Below are 22160 nucleotides of genomic sequence, written 5' to 3' on the forward strand. Positions count from 1 at the left end.
GAAACCTGGCACCATCCCTACAGTGAAGCATGGTGGTGGCAACACCATGCTGTGGTGATGTTTTTCAGTGGCAGGGACTGGGAGACTAGTCAGGATTGGGGGAAAGATGACCGGAGCAAAGTACAGAGATATCCTTGATGAAAACCTGCTCCAGAGCACTCAGGACCTTAGACTGGGGCGAAGGTTCACCTTCCAACATGACAACGACCCTAAGCACACAGCCAAGATAACGAAGGAGTGGCTTCAGTACAAGTCTCTGAATGTCCTTGAATGGCCCAACCAGAGCCCGGACTTGAAATAGCTGTGCAGCAATGCTCCCCATCCAAGCTGACAGAGCTTGAGAGGACCTGCAGAGAAGAATGGGAGAAACTCCCCAAATACATACCCAAGAACACTCAAGACTGTAATCGTTGCCAAAGGTGCTTCAACAAAGAACTGAGTAAAGGGTCTGAATACTTATGTAAATGTGATATTTAATTTGTCTATTTCTTTAAATATATTTGCTCAAATAAAAATACAAATCTGTTTTGATTTGTTATTATGGGGTATTGTGTGTATATTGATAAGGGGAAAAAAACAATGTAATCCATTTTAGAATAAGGCTGTAACATAACAAAATGTGGAAAAAGTCAAGGGGTCTGAATACTTTCTGAATGCACCGTAAATGACAGAGTGAAAAAAAGGAAGCCTGTACAGAATAACAATATTATAAAACATGCATCCTTTTTGCAATAAGGCACTAAGTAGAACTGCAAAAAAATGTGGCAAAGAAATTTACTTTATGTCCTGAATGCAAAGCGTTATGTTTGGGGCAAATCCAACACAACACATCACAGAGTACCACTCTTCATATTTTCAAGCATAGTGGTGGCTGCATCATGTTATGGGCATGCTTGTCATCAGCATGATCAGGGAGTTTTTTGGTTTTGGATCAAAAGAAACGGAATAGAGCTAAACAGAGGCAAAATCCTAGAGCAAACCCTGGTTCACCTTTCAGCAGGTCAATAACTTAAAACACAAGGCCAAATATACGCTGGAGTTGTGGACTAGTTACAATGGACTAGTTACAATTTTGACTTAAATCAGGTTTAAAATCTAAGGAATTACTTGAAAATGGCTGTCTAGCAATGATTAACAACGAACTTGACAGAGCTTGAATAATTGTAAAAATAATAATGTGCAAATATTGCACAATCCATGTGTGCAAAGCTCAAAGAGACTAACCCAGAAAGACTCACAGCTGTAATCACTACCAAAGGTGATTCTAATGTGTATTGATTCAGGGTTGTGAATACCTTCTGTTTGTAAATTAGATATTTCTGTATTTCAATCAATTTGCAAACATTTCTAAAAACATGTTTTCACTTTGTCATTATGGGTTATTGTGTGTAGATGCACCCATAATGACAAAGTGAGAAAAAAAAAATCAATAAATGTTGAATTCAGACTGTAACACAACAAAATATGGAATAAGTCAAGGGGTATGAACACTTTCTGAAGGCACTGTGTATACCAACAGTGTTTTTGCTATTAGTTATTTGTACCAATGTTTCTTAACGCAAGAGAGCTGATGCCAACTTTTGTTGTTACTATTGTCTCGATATTTTTACTCTCTCCAAAATCTGTCAAAATAAGCACCATGCATTTCTATGGGCTTATTTTGGACCGAAGCTTGTCACCTGCCTTCCTGCCTTTGGGACAACAACTCCTGTTGTTAGGGCAGAGACATGAGCATCTTGTCATTATATACAGATCTCTGACTTAACTAAGTGCTGTCGGTCAGGACAACCAGCCAGCTCGGCACTGTGTCTCTGGGTTCCCCTGTCTCCCCTGTGGATCAGGTCTCTCTGGGTTCCCCTGTCTCCCCTGTGGATCAGGTCTCTCTGGGTTCGCCTGTCTCTTCTGTGGCTGTGTCTCTCTGGGTTCCCCTGTCTCCCCTGTGACTGTGTCTCTCTCATCAATCTCTAATTGAGAGCCACTTCAGGGTGTGCGCATTTGTGTGAAAGTAGGTAGTTATCCATGTAGATATAAATATGTTTTTCCAGTAGTTTGGTCTTCATCAGTTGCTTCCACTTAAAACTCCCCTCTGGAAATACAAGCTGTTGTGTTTTAAATGGACTGTTTTCTCTTCTTCTATAACTTCTATGGCAGATGCCTACTTTGAATTACTGGTGTTTTTGTATAAAAGCTGGAACATCTATAATCAGGTATTTTAGTGCAAAGGCTTACCTCTAATGGTCCTGCTTGCCTCCGCAGATATGAAATACGTTACCATCATCTCATCTCCCACGGTTAAATAGCTGATCTATTAAAAAATGGTAACAAGCTCGTTTCTCAGGAGAAAATAACAGAACAAAGACTTGCGCGGCATATGTTAGCTCCACAAAGTCAAGTATTTTTCATGTGGGCCCTGTGAGAGTGATTAGCTGTGATGTGGCTGTCTTTTTGTACCAGGATTCAGGGCCAGTACACATTAAGAATGATTGCATCCTAACTCCAGCTTATTTAACCAGAGCCAAAAAGTATCTATTTCATATCTACTGCTATGGCAATAAAGACATTATAGCTCTGGGTGTATTTTCCAATAGTTTTGAGCATTCATTTTAAATTTGTTCACTACACACACAAAAATGTCACATGAAAAGATGATCATGCACTTTCCCTCCCCCTGGAATTTTGTAATAATCCCTTTTAACATGATAATATTGTTATTAATGGGCTACTATTTGACCTTCAGTTCATCCCTTCATCTTTAGTGTCCCCCTTCCCTCAGTTGTCATTTGGGCTTTAAAAAAAGTATTATCACAAATGAACAGAAATGACTATTAACAGAGGAATTAACAGAGATGACAGGCTAACGTTTAGTAAAATATTGTTTCTGAGGCGAGAGTAAAGTTGCTTTAAATACCTACCGCCTTTGGATTAGTGCTGTCACAGCATACATCTGTTCCATATGGTAAAACACAACCCCTCCACCTCCAGCTTACTTCTTTCTAGATTTGATTGACATCCTCCTTCTTTTCCTTTGTCTGTTTTCCATTCTGTTAGCTGTGCCTGTCAGTGTGCTAAACCAGGCAGGAGCCAGCACCCTGAACAAGACCCCTGTGCCCTCGCCTCACTGAATCTGCTCTCTCTCTCTCTCTCTTACAGGATGAAGGGCCACAACACCTTATTTCCACAAGTGCAGTATAAAGTACAAAGACTTCTTGCTCTGCTACATATCATGAAAGAAGGGTGGTCCCTTGATTCTGCTGGAAGAATAGCTGGAGAAGATTGGGTGACTGAGGAGGAGAAAGAACCCGGAGATTCTTGTTTTGTTTTTTTAGCAAATGCCTCTTTTTTTTCCCTGTTTTGCTTTGGCGTCTGTGGAAGAGGATTTTTTGCAGAGACCAACTTTTTGCTGCTGTTTTTTAGAGAAGATGGAAAACCTTTATAGACACATTATGCTCAAAGCATGCAAACTGACACCGGTACATATACACACACACACACACACACACACACACACACACACACACACACACACACACACACACACACACACACACACACACACACACACACACACACACACACACACCAGCCTGCTGCCATTTTGGTTTTCGTGCCTACACAGGTGATGTGCTCTGTGACAGGCGAGCTCTGAGGAAAGAAGAAGAGAGGGAGAATCCAGGAGAATTTACATGCATCATTCCTTAGGAAATAGGGACCAAAGGACTTAACGCTTTTTAAAAGAATATAAATATATACATATATATATATATATATATATATTTAAAAAACTCTTACCTTGTAGCTGCAAGTATTACAATTTAATAGTAGTCAAAATAAATAATTAAATCAATATCCAGTGGCCTAAGTAAGAATAAAAAGATAAAGGAAATAATGTATACATTGAAAAAAAGACAAGGAAACGTAGTAAAGGGGCTGATTATTATGTTCTGGTTGCTGTTTTGCCCCCAGTTAGTAGATTAGAAAATGTAGAATAGATAAAGTAGATTTGCTCTTTTTTGCTGTTGTTTTTTTTTTTTAAGAAAAAAATACTTGAACTTGTAAAGGGGAGGGATGAAAAAGATACAATTATTCATTTTGTCTGTCCCGTCCCAGTGGGCTTTGGGGCATTGGGGTCTCTCTCTTGGATGTTACGGTCAGGCCGCTGGATGTGTCCCTCTTCATGGTGTGCAACTCACTCACAGCACTATCTGACAGCTATAAAGGAACTGTTTTTGAGAAGAGGGGGAAGAAGAAGAGAAAAGACAGATGGACCTTCCTAGTGTCTGTGCTGGACAGGGTGCACATATGAGAGGCTTATTTCCCACAAGCCTTTGTGTTCAAGCGACAATCCACTGTAAAAACCAAGCAAATCGGACATGGTGTGTTCTTTTCGTTTGAGCTTTTTTATTACACAGGGAGTGTGCTATTATAAAACGCATTAAAGAAATGCTTAAAGAGAAGCTTCTGCAAACGAGATGGACTAATGGACAAAAATTAAGGCAAGCAGAGAAGAAAATGATTGAGTTGATAGCTACTGAAACTGCCAAAAGAGTGGACTCAACAGTATAACAATGAATTGGCTCTCATGGTGTTTGAGTAAAATAAAAAAAAATAGACCCATTAAAAATAACCACTTTATAGGCAAGAGGGAGAACGAGAGAGAGAGAGAGACAGAGAGAGAGAGACAGAGAGAGAGAGAGAGAGAGAGGGATATTTATGTCCGCTGAAGCCGTTCTAAAGCTCTGGTGAGATTGAGAAACATCGCCTCACCCCCACGGCTGCAGAACAGATACAAGCAGAACTTGCTCTGAAAGACACACTAGATTTATGGATGGCCAAACAGTGGAAGCTTTTAGAGCTCATTTAGCTGTGTCGTATATAATGTACATGCCACTGTTAACATGTCCCCTCCCTGACCTGCTTTTTTTTCAAATATTATATAATGAGCCTGTGGAAAAACCTACCTATCCGTCTCAACCTAACCTAACACAGTCTGAATTACAGCCATACAACCGCCATCGTTCAGCTCCTCCCTGCCAATCCATGCCTAGCAGATCACAGCTCTGAACTCTTAACTTGTCAGGCTTTTAGTTAGTGTCTATGAGCCCTTTATTTTGTGGTGGATGCAGCTGGCCCCGCTATATGAAAACCAGATCAATATGTTTGCGTTGAGTCTCGAGGAAGGATAAGATTGCAAGTCATTCACTGTCCACACTTCCTCAAGTTCTCTCAGTAGAACACCAGCTTTCCCCCAGCTCTCCCCCTCCCTCCCTCCCAACTCCCTGAGAGCTGACTGAAGGCATACAGAGGGGGAGGCAGAGCTGGACAGGGAAGAGAAGGCGAGAGGAGAGTGGGAGAAGTCAACAGCCAAACCCTGATCTCTGAGTCCTACTCCACACCAACATGTCCAACCTTGTCTTTTCTTATCCTTCAAAGTGATGCTCCTTGGAATTATCCCCCGGGGGACCAAATCCATGCAATCAAAAGCCCCCCCCCCCCCCCCCCCTCAACACCACCACCTTGCCAAACACCATGTATCTGTGCTGCCTAGCTCTTTGGGAATGGGATTGAAGGGTTGATAAGGAATCACTTGGTATTAGGTACCTGCTGCCTTCTGTCCAGTCTGTCTGTGTTTACCTCTGGGACTTGCTCTCCAAAGCAGAGCCGACGCATTCCAAGTCACTGACTGAAAGCCCTGCCTGCCTGCATCACACAAGACACATCTACAGTACAATGACTTTCATTGTCTTTCTCCCAGCTGCTTAAAGACAATACCATGCCACTCTTTTCTGTGAGCGAAAAGGTCTTGGATTTGTCTTGATTTGTATCCTTGCTTTCACCATACCACACTACTGTAATGAATGTTAGCTTCTGACTTTGTGTTTGTGTTCCTCTGCTATAAATAGACACTGTTCTGTTCCATCATGCCTTCCAGAACCCCAACCTAGCTGTTCATAGCCTGGTTCAACCAGACTGAAATCTGCACTCAAAAATGGTGGGTTCAGTCTGGTTTTACCAGGCTATGCTGTTCAGCTATTCCCCTGGAACAATGTTTCAAACCAACTTGCAGTTCAGTGTTTGGCTTCAGTAGCCTTCAATTATCTCTTCCTCCGTATTAGACATGCTATTTCACCTTTCCCTCTAATCACGTTGTAATAGTGAGGCTCTATACATTAACACCAACCAAGTGAAAAGTCATCTGCATAATCACCTGGACCAAATTACAGTGGGGATGGTCCCTTGAATGCTCTGTGATGACAGAAGGTAGATTAGAGAGAATTATGTTTGTAGTGGCTCCCTGGCAAGGATGCCGACAGCTGACCTGGCACCGATATCACCGCAGCCATATTTATGATGGAGATGGGATCCAGGAAGATGGATAAAACCCTCCATATCATAGCTACTCTGGGTATTAATGTTGGATATTTGATTGGCGTGGGTATAGATTATGTTGAAAGTAAGGCAAAATAGACTAGGTTTGAAATATTCCTCCAGGCATAAAAGCTACTGAACAATAGCAGGTTGAAATGGGTAGCAGACAACCAACTAGTCCGTTGAAAAACCCTCAGTTCCTCCGTTGCAGCTGCCTGCCAGGTGGCCCAGCTTTCAGCACATAATTGTGTCTCAACAATCGCCTCAGAAGCCGCCATTGTCCACAAAACCCACAAAACCCGCTCTAACAAATTTGAATTTTTCACGGCAGTATTACAGTTGGGACACCTGCAAAGCACAGAATATTGTTCAGAACTGGAGGAACAATATTGGTGAAGCACAGTAGTTATTTTGAATCAAAATGATGCCCGTTGAAAAAACAGTGCCAGCTTTGGTCGTGTGTTGTCTCAGCTTGCCTTCAAAAACACAGTAAAAACACTCAGCCTTTAGTTGTTATGAAGTCAGCAGAACATGTAGGAACTAGGAAGCAACAAGAGTTAATGTGAAGTAGGTCAATATGAATGCATGTTCTTCACAGCAGCCATTTTGTGCTCATTATTTACGTAATGCTGAATTAATCAATAGGAAACCTAATGTTCCGTGAGCGATGAAATCTCCTATGATTGTCTCTCTGCCGCTTCAAAAGCAACTCCTGCAAGACTAGTCCCATTAGCCTCCCCACGAGCCCTCTGATGGCTCCTACACCAGATATATGCTGCACACCCCTACAGTCAACTTAAAGCAAGGTTAGGTTCAGCCTAGGTCCAATCCCCTGCCCAGTCTTATATTCCCTGCTTGGCTAACGTGCTACGCTCGTATAGCCTTTCTGCTGCACCAGGGAGCTGCAGAAACGTGCTTGGGAAGGCTAGATTAGACCATGTTAAATCAGGGAGCTGTTAGAACCAGGGTCCTCTTATTGCTCTTCCACACAGGGGAGGAAGGTTATTAGTGTGACATGCAGTGAAAACAGAAATAGCTGTAGTGAAGCCAGGCTCTGGAAGAAAGAAAATGAGAAGTGGGTTTTATTCCTTCTCTTACTGACTCCGGAAGTCTGCCAGCTCAGCCCATCTCAGCCCATCTCACCCCAGCTCAGCCCATCTCAGCCCAGCTCAGCCCATCTCAGCCCATCTCAGCCCATCTCAGCCCAGCTCAGCCCATCTCAGCCCAGCCCAGCTCAGCCCATCTCAGCCCATCTCAGCCCAGCTCAGCCCATCTCAGCCCATCTCAGCCCAGCTCAGCCCATCTCAGCCCATCTCAGCCCATCTCAGCCCAGCTCAGCCCATCTCAGCCCATCTCAGCCCATCTCAGCCCATCTCAGCCCAGCTCAGCCCATCTCAGCCCATCTCAGCCCATCTTAGCCCAGCCCAGCTCAGCCCATCTCAGCCCATCTTAGCCCAGCCCAGCTCAGCCCATCTCAGCCCAGCTCAGCCCATCTCAGCCCATCTCAGCCCATCTCAGCCCATCTTAGCCCAGCTCAGCCCATCTCAGCCCATCTCAGCCCAGCTCAGCCCATCTCAGCCCATCTCAGCCCATCTTAGCCCAGCTCAGCCCATCTCAGCCCATCTTAGCGCAGCTCAGCCCAGCTCAGCCCATCTCGGCCCATCTCAGCCCATCTCAGCCCATCTTAGCCCAGCTCAGCCCATCTCAGCCCATCTTAGCGCAGCTCTGGCCCTGTCTGGCCTTTAGTCAAGAATGTTAACTTAGGAGTGACTCGCCTTACGCAGGACTGAAAGCCACCCACTCATGTTAAGATGAGAATATTTAGATTGACATTATAGGTTATTGCTATTGTTAGTTCGACTCACTTTATGAGTCTGTTTGGAAATACAGTACCAGTCAAAAGTTGGGACACACCTTTCTTTATTTTTACCATATGTGTTAATTCATAGTTTATATCTTCACTATTATTCTACAATGTAGAAAATAGTACAAATAAAGAAAAACCCTTGAATGAGTAGGTGTGTCCAAACTTTTGACTGGTACTGTATGTAAAATATAATATAACAAAAACATATTTATGGTCATGTCAACGGTCACTGTAATTGCCTGACCTTCTCATGTAACATTAGCACCTGTGAGGCAGTTATTCACATTTCTTAACCTCTGGTTATTCTGCCTCCTCTACTGGCTCTAGATATAAGGCCTTCCTAGTTTGCATTCCATAAAGTCTGTCCTCATGAGGAGTTAGAAACCTCAGAACTCCGAGGCTGACAGAGGGGCAGGGTAACCAGTCCTAAGAGCCGAAGAGGTTGACTAAGAGGCTAAGAGGCTAGATAACCAATCATCTGAGCTCTGAAGCTGGCGGATGGGTTGAATAACCAATCCTAGTGGGCGAAGAGAGATCTGCCTAGCATGTCTAGCAGACCCCAGCCCCTGGGTGTAGAGAACACTCACCCTAAAATAGCAGTGATTGTCAAGGAAAGGAAGTGAAATGTAATTGACTGAAAGTGGAGAGATAATTAAAGGAACCTGTTGGACAGGAGGGAGAAATTAATGGCTCTCATTTAATAGCTGCTTTGGGAGAAAAGGAGAGCTTTTCCGTCATCTCGCTTAGCTAACGCAAAAAGGGATTTTCGCTGTGGAAATGGGATTTTTGCTGAGAGGGGAAGTGAAGTGGGTTTGGGGGGGGGCTGGATGCTAAACTGAAACTCCACAAAGTCACCTCAATACTCAGGGCATCAGGCGCTATGATGTCATGATTAGTGGAAACTTTCAGAGCCTTGCCTTCCCCATGGGCCCTGCCTGCCTTGTCTGGCTGGGGAGGAATAAGAGCTGCGTATTCACCCAGAGGCACTGAGAGTATGGTGGGAGCTGGGGGAGCATGTTGGACCTCTGCCAGGGCTGCTGGAGGAGCCAGAGACACGATCACACTGTCAGTCAGTCAGTCAGGGGGAGTGTTGTCTGTCATTGAAACATTAATGCCTTGGATCCATCAGGTCATCGTGCAATTTTAAAAGACACTAAAAGGAAGACTTTGATCCTATCATAAACAGCATAAAGAGCAGTCAATCACAGGAAAGTGTGGGATCATGTTTGACAACAAAGCTGGAGATTCAAATCAAAAAATGGAGACAGAATTTTTTATTCCTTCATGTAAATAATAGAACACAGTAACAAATGAGTCAGGAAGTAAGAACTGTACAGTAGAGAGGTCTGTCTAAAGTAGTCGCCTGGCTGTGTGGGACATTGATGTCACTATAAAACGTATCCACAGCAGTGCAGGGAATCTTTGGAGAGGGTGGGACTTTTTAACACTTTGGCCTTTTTGGTTACTGAGTAAACATGAATGAATATGCACTATACCCTCAGCTGAACACCACCCAACATAACAGGGAGAGGATAGCAGAGATCTGATTCTAGATGATTTAGTAGGGCTTCAATTCCAGCCTGGAGCAATCCATTAATTAGGTTTACACTGACACATCATGATATTTCTGACAGTTGAAAGATTGCCTGTGCACTAGCTAATTGGATTAGTCCAATTGGAGCTGATTAGACGGATAGATGTGACCTCAAATACGTGACGAGAAGGCCTGCCCCTCAGTCTGATCCGTGCCGTGCAGAGGAGCAGGTGATAGTGACAGCAGCCATTAGTTCTCAAGTTGCTAGCTAGCTTGCCACCGGGGCGGCGTCCGCCAGTCACCGCTATGCTCCACAGCTCCACGGGTATGGGCGGAAGGGGGTGAGGGTTTGCCAGACTGGAGCTGAAAACATATTTCCATATGATCCAAACACAGAACACAGGTGTATGATGAGAAAGAGAGAGGATTGGGCCAGGTGAGCCGGATGCACTGCTACTAGAATGAATGACTACCCTGCAGATCTCCCTGCCTCTGTGGCCTGCCCCTGCCTCTGCTCTCCCCACGGCCCGAGTACACAGCTGCCTGCGGTACTCCTGTACATATTACATAGCTTATTTTTTAATTCTGTTAAGGCTTCTTTATAGACGACCGTACAATAAATCATGTTGAAAAAAAAGAAAGAAATAGTTAATATATTTCACTGACTACGAGAAGGAAACTATGAAATAATTTATCAAAAACAGTAGAGAGAAAACATTTTTATTTCTTGTATATTGAAGCGCTGATGTTAAAATGGATTTTATATTCATGTTGGTAAAATGGTTCTTTTTTCCCATTCTCTTCTGTTTTCTGTTTTGTTATCTGCTGAAGCTGGGATGGACCCATTGTCTCAAGGTTTATTCTGATATGCTTTGAAGATACATGTTGAAGGGACATTTTGCTACACAATCCCCATATGGAATTACATGTAAATGGGCAAGTTTAAAGATATGTTGTTGACAGAAAGCTCTTACATTCAGGACAGGAATGAAGAAACTGGACCGTAAAGGATGATAAAAGGTCATGTGGATTCATAAAGATGACAACATTTGTTGTCAGATTTGTTTTGAAAAATAAGCTGTCATTTAACATGACCATTGTCTTTCAGCCATACATTTCTCTCTTGTTTGATTATTTCTTTCATCTTGAATTCATTTTTTTTTCTTGAAAAAGAATCAGAGACATCTCTTTTATTTTCATCTTCTCTGCATGCGGGAATTTTCTCTCAGAGATCATTTCTGAAGAGCTATTTCAACATTACTGGTCTATCTTGTATATAATAACTGTGTTTGACTCCAACACCACTGAAGAAAATGTGCCAATAACAGATTGAACGTTCCACTACACTGTTTTGGTCAAGTCAGGTCAACCCGTGGCCTTGACACCAAACTGATCAAGAGAGGGAAGTCTGCCTTAAAACACATGCATTCTCTCTGACGGTACTACCTTCAAAAACGTAGCACATACATTGTATTCTGGGGGATGCCAATGCTAGTTCTTTTCCATTGTTCATAAACATGCTCTGGTTTTTCCTTGCAGAGATGAGATTCTGTTTAATTGAAATGCAGCTGTCAGTTGTAAAGATTGCCTTGTGTCAGTTTTGCCTCAATCCCACTTCTGACACCAATAAGGACAGGATCATACAGTAGAGTTACATTTCCATCGGTTACATGGACCAAATTTTATCACATGAAACCAATAGAGCAGAGTTTCCCGAACAAAACATGAAATGAGAGCCTTTGTGCAACCATTCAGATATACAGGAAAGCGAAAATCATCCACTGTACTTTGCTTCATGAGACATTACATTCCCAGCTTCTCTCTCGCATTTCATCCACTTGATTTTACTTCTGTCAGACAAATAAAACATGTCATTTTATGTCATTTATCATAATTTACTTATTAGTTCATTTATTTATAATATTTTAGTTGAATGATATAATTTATATTTCTTCTTTCTCATTTTTACTTGAACAAAATCAGTTGATTATCTTTATTTTCTCAAAACAGAACTGTAATTTGACTTAGTGTTGGCACGGGTCTGTTTTTCCCTAATTCGGGGTGGTTCCTCCCATAGTGCTCCTGAACTGTAGTTCTCTAGTTCATTATATTCTGCTTAGACTAAAATAAAGCACAGTCCTGTAGAAGATTGAGCCTGCGTTGTCCTCCTTTTACTGATTCAATCATTTACAGTCAACTAAAGTCTGCTGAACTTGGAAGAGCATTGGTTGGTATAGCTGTAAAACATCTTGTGGTGCCTTCTGTCATTTGATATATACGCAGAATGCATTTAGAATGTGTCATTGTATTAATTGAGATAATAGTGCTAACCATATCTGAATACCAAATTAGATGAGAAGGTTAGTAGAAAATCGTTTAAAAAGGACGAATAATGCATAATAAATGGGACGGAGATTGGGAGTGGGAGGGGAATAAATTGTGAATTGATGAACCTGAAATGGATATTCCATCTACCACTGAAGTGTTACTGTTGAAACAAAATCCAGGTGCACGAGGGATTTTTGTGAGTTGGCATCTGACTAATAAGAAGTAAACGATCAATAGACGAATTAATGAATTTGATCTTGTAGACCATAATAACGAAGGAAAAGGAAGGAAGGGAAATGTGTGGTGCAGACAGAAGCTTCAGTAATGTTGAGCCTGTCTGTGGTAACTAAGTGACCTACTTATGGACCAACTCTCCTCCACTTTTGTTAACCCTAAAGAGTGAGGACACCAGCCATGACACATCACACGTCACAGCCCAGTTCAAAGGTTACACTCAGTTGGGTCAAAGACGATTTTACTCTTTCTGTTGAGTATCTCTGGTTGGACAGCATAACATCCCAGAATAGAGTATGACACCCAAGGGACTTCAATGACCACATAGTCCCCACAGACACTAAAGATATCTCTTGTTTATTTGCCCCCTGGTACAAAGAGAATAGTATCGGTGTGGAAACAGATTTATAGTGGTTAAATCTGCAGATGATAAAAAAGCAAAAGGCCCAGTTGGGACAGTAACTCGTAGCCATCACACGGTGACTCCTGATCTGTGTCCCTGGAGACTTCCTCATTGTGCTGCCGACAGTCCATGATTCCTCATGACAAACTGGATAGATCCCCGAGTGAGTCTTTGCAGAATTATTTCTGTCTTTTCGATTGTGTCTCTCTCCTACCCCTGAGATTTCACAGTGTTGCCTCTGAGCTATAAGCTTCAGCAGTTAGCTACCACTGTCGATACTCAATCTGTCCTGTTTCCCCTGAAGCCAATGAAACACAGCTAACAGGCTTTTGGTTTGTTTGTTTTCGGGGAAGGAGGGGTGTGGGTGAAAGAAGATAGAACATGGAATACTACAAGAACACTTCCATCTGTACTCTTCGGAGTGTAGAATTAAGCAATACTGCACGAAGAGGTCTGCTATATGGCCATTTCCCCACGGCTAAGGGCTGTTCTTAGACACGACTCAACGCAGAGTTCCTGGATACAGCCCTTAGCCGTGGTATATTGGCCATATACCACAAAGCTCTGAGGTACCTTACTGCTATTATAAACTGGTTACCAACAAAGTTAGAGCAGTAAAAATACATGTTTTGTCATACCCATGGTATACGGCTTTCAGCCAATCAGCATTCAGTGCTCGAACCACCCAGTTTAAAATAAAAATTAAAGACTAATTGAAGATAAAAAATACATTTAAAAGCTGTTATGGGGGAGATAATAAAAGAGATGGATGTTCTTATGTTTGGTTGTGAACTATTATCAGAAAGGGTCAGATTGTTTCGACAATGTTAATTAGAAATGCCTCCGTATGGGTTATCCTCAATTAAGAGATCCCCACTTTTTCAAGCAGGAGAGGTGTGGTGAGTTCTCCCCGTTCTCTCAACCTTACATCTCTTCAGTTCCCACTTCGTATGAGGGTGACACACACCTACTTCCCTGATAAGTGAGAAGTAGACACACCTGATAGGTTGATACAGTCTGGAATTCTAATTAGAGGTGAGAGAAGAAAAAAAAGTTACTTTTAAGTAACTTTACAAGAATTTACAGTAACATATCTTGTTTTACAGTAACTTACAAGCAACTGGCTGTCAGTAAGTTAACGTAAAAACAACATTACTTTTTTTACTGTGTAACTATGTTGTTTTGGCTATGTGGTAGTCTGTGGTAATATTCACCATATGACTTATTATTGGTGATTTTGCATGCATTTAGCATGCATTTAGCATCCATTTAGCATATGATGTTAATGGTCCATTAATGTATCTTTTTTCCATTAGGGCTCACAAGCATGTCTCTCTGGCAACCTCAACCAGGCCTATTAGCATGTCCTTGTAATGGGTAACAGGTTGGAAACACTAAGCATAGGCTATGCCACTCAAAAGCCTCTATTTGTTCACAATAGTCTATTCAAGGCTGAGATCAGTCTAGAGTAACTCCCAGCCCTCTGTAATCCCCTGTAAAGTACTAGTTGCTTTGTGCATCTTTCTGTCCCTGGAGGGGTCTCTAAAATGACAGGGGAAAGGGCTCTGCATTTTCGATTCCATCCCTCTTAACATGTAGATTCTGAAATAACAAAGGCTTATAACTAAATGGAAGTCTAGAGTGGACCCTGGGTAAGCAAAGCTGCCCAATCATTTTAATCCTATTGTGTTTTACAAAAGCTTAATCAATATCTAATCAAGGAGAATACAGCGTTGCCGTCTCGTACAGAGCTCTTTGTTGTTAGAGGTGAGGTTTCCATGGTGACTGGCCAGGTGTGGAGAGCTTAGACCTTTGCTGGTATTGACGGAAATTAAGAAGCATTGATGAGACTTGAAGATGTTGGGATTGAAAGGGGGAGATAATTAAAGAGAAGGATGCAGCAACAGCCAGCGAGGGGCTCGGTATAGATCTAGACGGACAGGGGGACAGGATGGCTTAAACCATTATGTCCACTCTGCTTTTCAATAGGATAGAAATAACAACAGACATGAATATGAAAGTATAGGTTTTATACAGAGGAGCTGTTTATTTATGTACAGTAATATCAGGACAGGGTCTAGACGATTCTGGCATATTTCAGCATATTTTAAATGGTGAAATTATGGCATGAAGTATTCATTTTATTTCCATTGCAATTTCCTACCATCCACTAGGTGTAACGCTAGCACCAATTACCATCTACTGTGTTTGGGGATGGGTTAAACCACAAGCTACAGCTCTGAGGATTGTGGGTTCTCTCCCAGCGTTCAATCCCTCTTGTTTTGTCATTTAAATGTCCTGTTTTAACCCTATCCCAAACCTTAACATTTACCACTCCGAATGTATACCTAAGCTTATCCGTCGAGGTAAGTTTGACTGACACCTTATATTATATGCCATAATTAAAACGGCAACACACTCCATAATCTACAGACGGCACCACAGGAGGCCCCACATGCCATAATTAAAACGGCCAGCCATGCCATATCTCTGTTGCTGCAGTTATGGAGAGGTATGGTGTTTTCTTTGGAGATTGTGTTGCTTAATATGCTTTTATTGTTGGTCAAATTATGTTCACCAAGCAGTCATCAAGGTGTAAAACAGCTTCTCTCTATCTCCACCTCAATTTGCATTAGAACTCCACCCAATCATTTTGTGAAGAAGTTTACAGTCTTCTGCAGTGGCAGACCTCGTCACCTCATCCAAATGTCACCACGGGCGATCAGAGTCACTCTCTGTCAAAACTAATTTATTTTTTGTCTCAGGTAATATAGATGGGGGGGCCAAGCATGTATGCATACACACACCCACAGACTCACTATGCCTCTAAGTACCTGTCACCTTTCTTCTCTGTCACTCTCTTTTCATCACTCTTTCTTTCTTTGCAACAGGGCATCAAAAGGAAAACTGTGACTAAATGGTGGTAATACAAATTGGAAATTGATATCCAAGCCAATTTAGTGCTTTTCATCTAGCACTTTTTTCAATAGAAATAATTATACATTAGGGGTCATTTGTCATTCTGGATGAAGAAAATTGTTTGAGCAAATCTGTAAGGTCTGGGGTTTGGATGATCACTAATGACACCATTATTTTTTCACTGCGTTAGCCATACAGCTGAACACATTACGCTTGCTGGTCCATTCCAAATCTTGGTCACTAACTCACTTTTACACCAGTGGACCTTATTCATAAAATCCCCCCGTCTCTGTCCCCTAGGTAATATTTTACAAGGTTCCACATTTCTTTAGAATTTATGTGATTTGCAATTGCAGAGTTTCCATAAATACAAAATGAAAGGTGCATACAGAGAGACCATGCACCAACCCCCATTTTATTTCAGGGTAACTCACAGGGTGGTAAAAACATAACCATGAAATATAAAACAGCGTGAGTGCAAAAGGTTTGAGCACAACGAACCAGGTACATCTGACTCATTAAACCCCACCCCCTTCCCTGATGACGATGTCACTCTCGTGCACGGTGGCGCTCCAGAGGGATGTGGCCAACGAGAAATTCCATGGTCCACGTGCTTCCTGCTTTTATAGCCCTTGAATCATTCAGCCCAAGTAAGTCCAGTGAACATCGGTGTCACAGCCGTCAAAAGAAGTGGACCAATGTGCAGCGTTGTGAGCGTACATTTTCCTTTTATTTTCAAATGTTGCCAACAAAACAACAAAAGAAAGCAACAACCGTGAAGCTTACAGGGCTAAGTACCACAAACAAAGTTAACTACCCACAATGAAAGGAAAGGAAAAGGGCTACCTAAGTATGGTTCCCAATCAGAGACAACGATAGACAGCTGTCCCTGATTGAGAACCATACCCGGCCAAAACATAGAAACACAAAATCATAGAAAACAAAACATAGAATGCCCACCCCAAATCACACCCTGACCAAACCAAATAGAGACATAAAAAAGGCTCTCTAAGGTCAGGGCGTGACAATCGGTCCTCTACCTCTCTGGCCAATCGTTTCAGCGAGCCCAGCTGGTCCGAGAGAGAACTGTCTGTCAACAACTGATTAACACTTGAGACAATAGGTCATTAAAGTGCTCCTCCAATCAATGAGTCCAATCGGGTAATCAACCTGGAGATTGAATGAACCCAGACTAGCCTGAAGCCCGGTGGGAGAACAGGGCCTTTAATCAGTATTGGAGAGGTAAAGCTGCTTTTCTTTCTTCTCTAGATGTAAGCAGAATAAACCAAAACCCAACCACCTGGCCGCATTGGTCCTCTGGCTCGCTACGAAGCCAAAACACCCCACTACCCCTCCCTCAGGCCCGCCCAGTCCAGTCCCCAACCTCTCACTTGTATTCAGGATAGTCTTTGTTCAAATCTCTCTTGGTATTTGGTGGGTCAGTGTCATTTAACCTTCCACTATTCAGCTGTGACATTTAATTTATTTTTATAAATCACACTGAGGCTTCATTATTCTGTAATTATCCTGCTTTAATAACAAAGTCTGATTTATACACAGACACACACTCATAACCACTCATACGCTGGGGGAAATTGCAAACACACACACAATAGTCCACAGGAGGGACAGGGTGTCTTAGGGACAGACAGGACATTTCCACGGCAGGCGGTAGAGTTATCTGTCCTCCCGTTGCTAGCTGAGCTGAGAGGACAGAGAGGTACAATGACACAGGACAGAGGGATCAGGCGTTATCATCCCAAAACAACCCAAACGCTCCCCCACCGTTGCTTCACAGCTTCCAGCTGCTTGTTTGTTTTTTGTTTGTTGTGTCAGTATGGATGCCGTTTGTCTTTTCAATCAATGCACGTTTTCCTCTGATAAAAGGCCTCCGCCATTTGAAGGGCAAGGAAATGGGTAGGGAAGGAAAAAGTTGGTGTCAAGTGCGGGGCTGTGTGGTCTTAGTTATAAATGTATTTTACAGGGATTATTTTGGAAGTAAGTACACAAATCAGATATCTTTATGTGATTAACCATATCTTTAATATTATCTGCCAAAAGAAATCTAGGTTGGATCATTGACTATTAATATTGTAATTCTAAATTCTGTCTTTCTACTGTGTTACAGTAATTCAAAAGGAATAAAGATATACCAACTACAGTAATAGCCCAGTACAGCTCAGACGTGGTCATTTCTCCTTGGATTAGAACTCATGATGCAGTGGTTCACAAAGGTCACAGCACTAGAGGAAGTGTGTCTAATTCTGCTTTCTGAGTGGGTCTCATAAGGAGCTAGGCAGACTATGCCTGCTAATAGACCTGCGAAGAGAATGATGCAACTCCGAGGCAATGCTTTACTTTGCCCTTGTATCCACCGTGTGTATCCAGGAACAGGCTTGACTACAGACTACCAAATCATCTGATTGGCCGGTTTACCTTTGGAAACTATCCTACTGGTCTACTCTAGTGTGAGATGGTTGTTAGCCAAAAAAAGAAGATTATTAAAGTGTGTTTTATATTAATAGATTGTCTATAGACCAATGAGAACTAGGAATAATGCACAACACATTATTAATGATGGTCTTTGTTTAACTATTGTTTATTTTCTTGTTACTGTTACATTTGGTTCAATTCAACCATTTCTTTGTAAATCGGATAGTTCTAATAGAATAGCTCTGCTCTAATGTTTTTATATTTGTTCAATCTTTTTTACAGTGTTTAAAGTTCATTCTTCTTCTTATTAGAACATGTTTGCACCTCTGAATGCAATCTGTATCTTAGCAACCTGCACAAAGCAACAGAGGAAGATCAGAGAAGCTACTTATTAACCTGTTGCTATGACTACAGTGGAAGGCAATAACTCACAAGATGCTTTAACCCTTTCTTTCAGGCCTGCCACCCTCTATCATCAGGCCTGACAGATAATGCTCAGAACATTTGGTGAAAGGCAAAATCAAAGCTATCGGAGTCCCTTTCTGCACATATCAGATGTCATTTCTCTCCTTCGATTCTGTGTACAGTATGTGTGTGTGTGTGTGTGTGTGTGTGAGTGAGTGAGTGAGTGAGTGAGTGAGTGTGTGTGTGTGTGTGTGTGGGTGGGTGGGTGGGTGAGTGAGTGAGTGAGTGAGTGAGTGAGTGAGTGAGTGAGTGAGTGAGTGTGTGTGTGTGTGTGTGTGTGTGTGTGTGAGTGAGTGAGTGAGTGTGTGTGTGGGTGGGTGGGTGGGTGGGTGAGTGAGTGAGTGAGTGAGTGAGTGAGTGAGTGTGTGTGTGGGTGGGTGGGTGGGTGGGTGAGTGAGTGAGTGAGTGTGTGTGTGTGTGTGTGAGTGAGTGAGTGAGTGAGTGAGTGAGTGAGTGAGTGAGTGAGTGAGTGAGTGAGTGAGTGAGTGAGTGAGTGAGTGAGTGTGTGTGTGTGTGTGTGGGTGGGTGGGTGGGTGGGTGGGTGAGTGAGTGAGTGAGTGAGTGTGTGTGTGAGTGTGTGAGTGAGTGAGTGAGTGAGTGAGTGAGTGAGTGAGTGAGTGAGTGAGTGAGTGAGTGAGTGAGTGAGTGAGTGAGTGAGTGAGTGAGTGAGTGAGTGAGTGAGTGAGTGAGTGAGTGAGTGTGTGTGTGGGTGGGTGGGTGGGTGAGTGAGTGAGTGAGTGAGTGTGTGTGTGAGTGAGTGAGTGAGTGAGTGAGTGTGTGTGTGTGTGTGTGTGTGTGTGTGTGTGTGTGTGTGAGTGTGTGTGTGTGTGTGTGTGTGTGTGTGTGTGTGTGTGTGTGTGTGTGTGTGTGTGTGTGTGTGTGTGTGTGTGTGTGTGTGTGTGTGAGTGGGTGAATGAGTGTGTGTGTTCTACATTCATACAAGTGCTTTTGCATTCCATGTAGACTATGCTTGTTCTATATAAAGTACTCATAACTAATGCACCATCATGATAATGAGAAACAAAAACATTTTCTTCCCCCACAGTTTCTACTACAAAAGGTCATTTGAATAGATATAGTACATATGATATAAAAGCTTACCAATCAAATCAATCTGATGTACCCCCATTGTGAACGGGTGCAAGTGTTTTCATTTGTATTTAGATCAGCCTGCTAGGAATAGGAAACTGAGCGGTGGCAAAAGCTTTCCACAGGTTGAAGCAAGAGCGTGACCTGATTTGAATTGATATCATTCCAGCAGAAATCAATGCATTTTTTAACAGCCGCAGTAACGCCCCACACGTCAATTCATCAGGAGATTTGCATGAGGTAATTGTGGCAGCACATCTACTGATGCATTTTTATGACATTTCAATTAAGAATTGAAACCAATTAGAGAAGCCATTCCATCCCATCCAACAGGGGATCCAATAGAACAGGGGCATCTTGTTCTCTTGCCCTGCTTTAAAATAATGTTTATATTTGCCCATTGTTGGGTAAATTGTTGGGTAGATTTCCATCAAGTATAATGTGGCATGAGTATTCTCTGTACATAATAATTGAATATTTTTACCATGTTTGTTTTTTGGACACAATTGATTGCATGATTCACTAATATATTTTCTATAATTCATCCATCTTACAACTCAACCCATACAAATATTGGATTGATTATAAATATATTGTAACAATTTTAACAAAGATGTTTTTTTTTCTTCATTTATTCTGACACATACAATATCTTATTCCATGTTTTAATTATATATTGGGTGTTCTCTGTTCAGGTTAGCAAAGAAAAAAATATATTCATTCAGACTAGTCATTGCTTATTTCCTTTTTTGAATTAGTAAAATTATTATACTGTTTACTCAATTTTAGCTCATACAATCTCTCAGGGTTTAGAAAAAGTAATTAATCATCTCAACCAACCAAGACTAATATCACGTTCAGTTTTTACATGAAAACTGTATTGACAGAAAAACTGCATGCATAATGAGGTTCCCTTACATCCAGTAAAATAAAGACACAATTTTTAAAAATGTAACCCAAAATGTACACAAATGTTTCATGTTGTCTATGCTTCTGTTTTTAAAGGCCACATGCAGTCAAAAACTTGATATACATATTTACACAATATGTGGTTGGAGTAATGCTATGACGTTTCAAAAATGATGCTAAAACCATTTTAGTGCAAGAGTTTTTGAAAAGACTGCCTGAAATTTCAGCCTGTTTGGTTGGGATGGATTTCTGGCCTGCCTTGTGACATCATCACCATGTGGACAATTTATTAATAGACCAATAACAAAGAGACAGACAAACTTCTTTGCCAATAACAGCTAGTTTTCAGTTTTCCTCTCCATTCAGACCACTCCCTGCAAAATTCTTGCTTGATACATTGTTCTTTGCTGAGAAGCTATTTTTGTTTCTTTTTGACCATTTTTATTGAAAAACAATCATAGTAAGGTACTTAATTGTCACCCAGGAAGGATCTGATACTGAGATAAAACAGCTGCATTGGACCTTGAAGACATACTTGTTTTGTAAGGAAGTCCCAAGGAACATTAGAATAGTAGTAGAGCTGAAGACTCATTCAGAGAGTGTTACCTTAAGTTGGCTTTTCATCTTGTGCCATCATACTAATATCCTTTAAAATGTCTAAACCATGTCCTGAAGAGAAATAAGGGAGTGTGATGGTTATGCAGTTTGTGTAAGGCTTAGCTTTGTGGCTTTTATCTCAGCAGGAGCAGAGGCTGGGCAGCACTGGTGTAAGTACAGTGCTACTGCCCCCTAGAGGGAAGTTTGGGGAGGGATGGAGCGAAATACTGGAGCTCCGACAGCAACCTTAATATGCCCTATCAGTAGACTCCTGGAGGAATTCCAGGTGTCTTTGTCATGACCGGAGTAACTGGTGCTTCTTCCACAAAGGTAATGCAAGACAAATGAAGACACTCACAGCCTTGCTTGCCCATCCACATCAAATGCACACGCACACTGTTATTTCATGATTGGATAACTGACTCCACTGTTGCCTCTGTTCCATGTGTATGCAACAAGTATCAGAGATATTACTAATAATACAGAGGGTATATAGTATGCGCACGTTTTTTGCATGTTTTTCAAAACTCCCCTGAGTAATGGTGAGACCAATGCTACAGCATCAGTGTTTGTGCAGTTACACTTAAGAGAAACACACATTTGTCTTTATACATTTCCCCAGGTGCTGGAGTCTGGAACACTCTGAGACTTTGTGTTCCTCCGTGAAGAAGTTAAGAGGAAATATCATTTGAGCAGTGTACATCTTACTAATAAACTGCCACCAGCCACCTGTGGTACACACAAACAAACAGAAATAACAGCGGGGTTACTTTCAGTAAATAAAGGTAAGCGTTTTGATGTTTGACTTTATCCTTTGTTTTTTTCTACCTCACATTATCTGGGTTTTCATACAATTGGCAACAGAAGTTCATGCGAATATTCTAACATCTGCATAAAGACTATATGCGATTTTTCGCAACAGTGGTGTGTTCCACCAAACTGACCTTTTTGCGGATGAAAGTCAGTGAGTGATGATGTAGTGCACAAAACATGTACTTTTTTTGCTTAAAATCTAA

At 41.8% G+C, this 22160-nt stretch overlaps 1 protein-coding gene across 1 annotated transcript in view; it reads left to right on the plus strand.

Annotated features, from left to right (window-relative positions):
• Positions 1–3730, plus strand: part of celf6 (CUGBP Elav-like family member 6) — a 176013-nt gene extending 172283 nt beyond the window's left edge. The window contains exon 13 of the mRNA XM_031810490.1: positions 3151–3730. The gene's annotated coding sequence lies outside the window, so the exon portion shown is untranslated. The remainder of the gene's footprint in view (positions 1–3150) is intronic.
• Positions 3731–22160: the final 18430 nt, after the last annotated feature.

This window comes from Oncorhynchus kisutch, linkage group LG3, assembly GCF_002021735.2.
Source record: "Oncorhynchus kisutch isolate 150728-3 linkage group LG3, Okis_V2, whole genome shotgun sequence".
Lineage (NCBI taxonomy): Eukaryota > Metazoa > Chordata > Actinopteri > Salmoniformes > Salmonidae > Oncorhynchus > Oncorhynchus kisutch.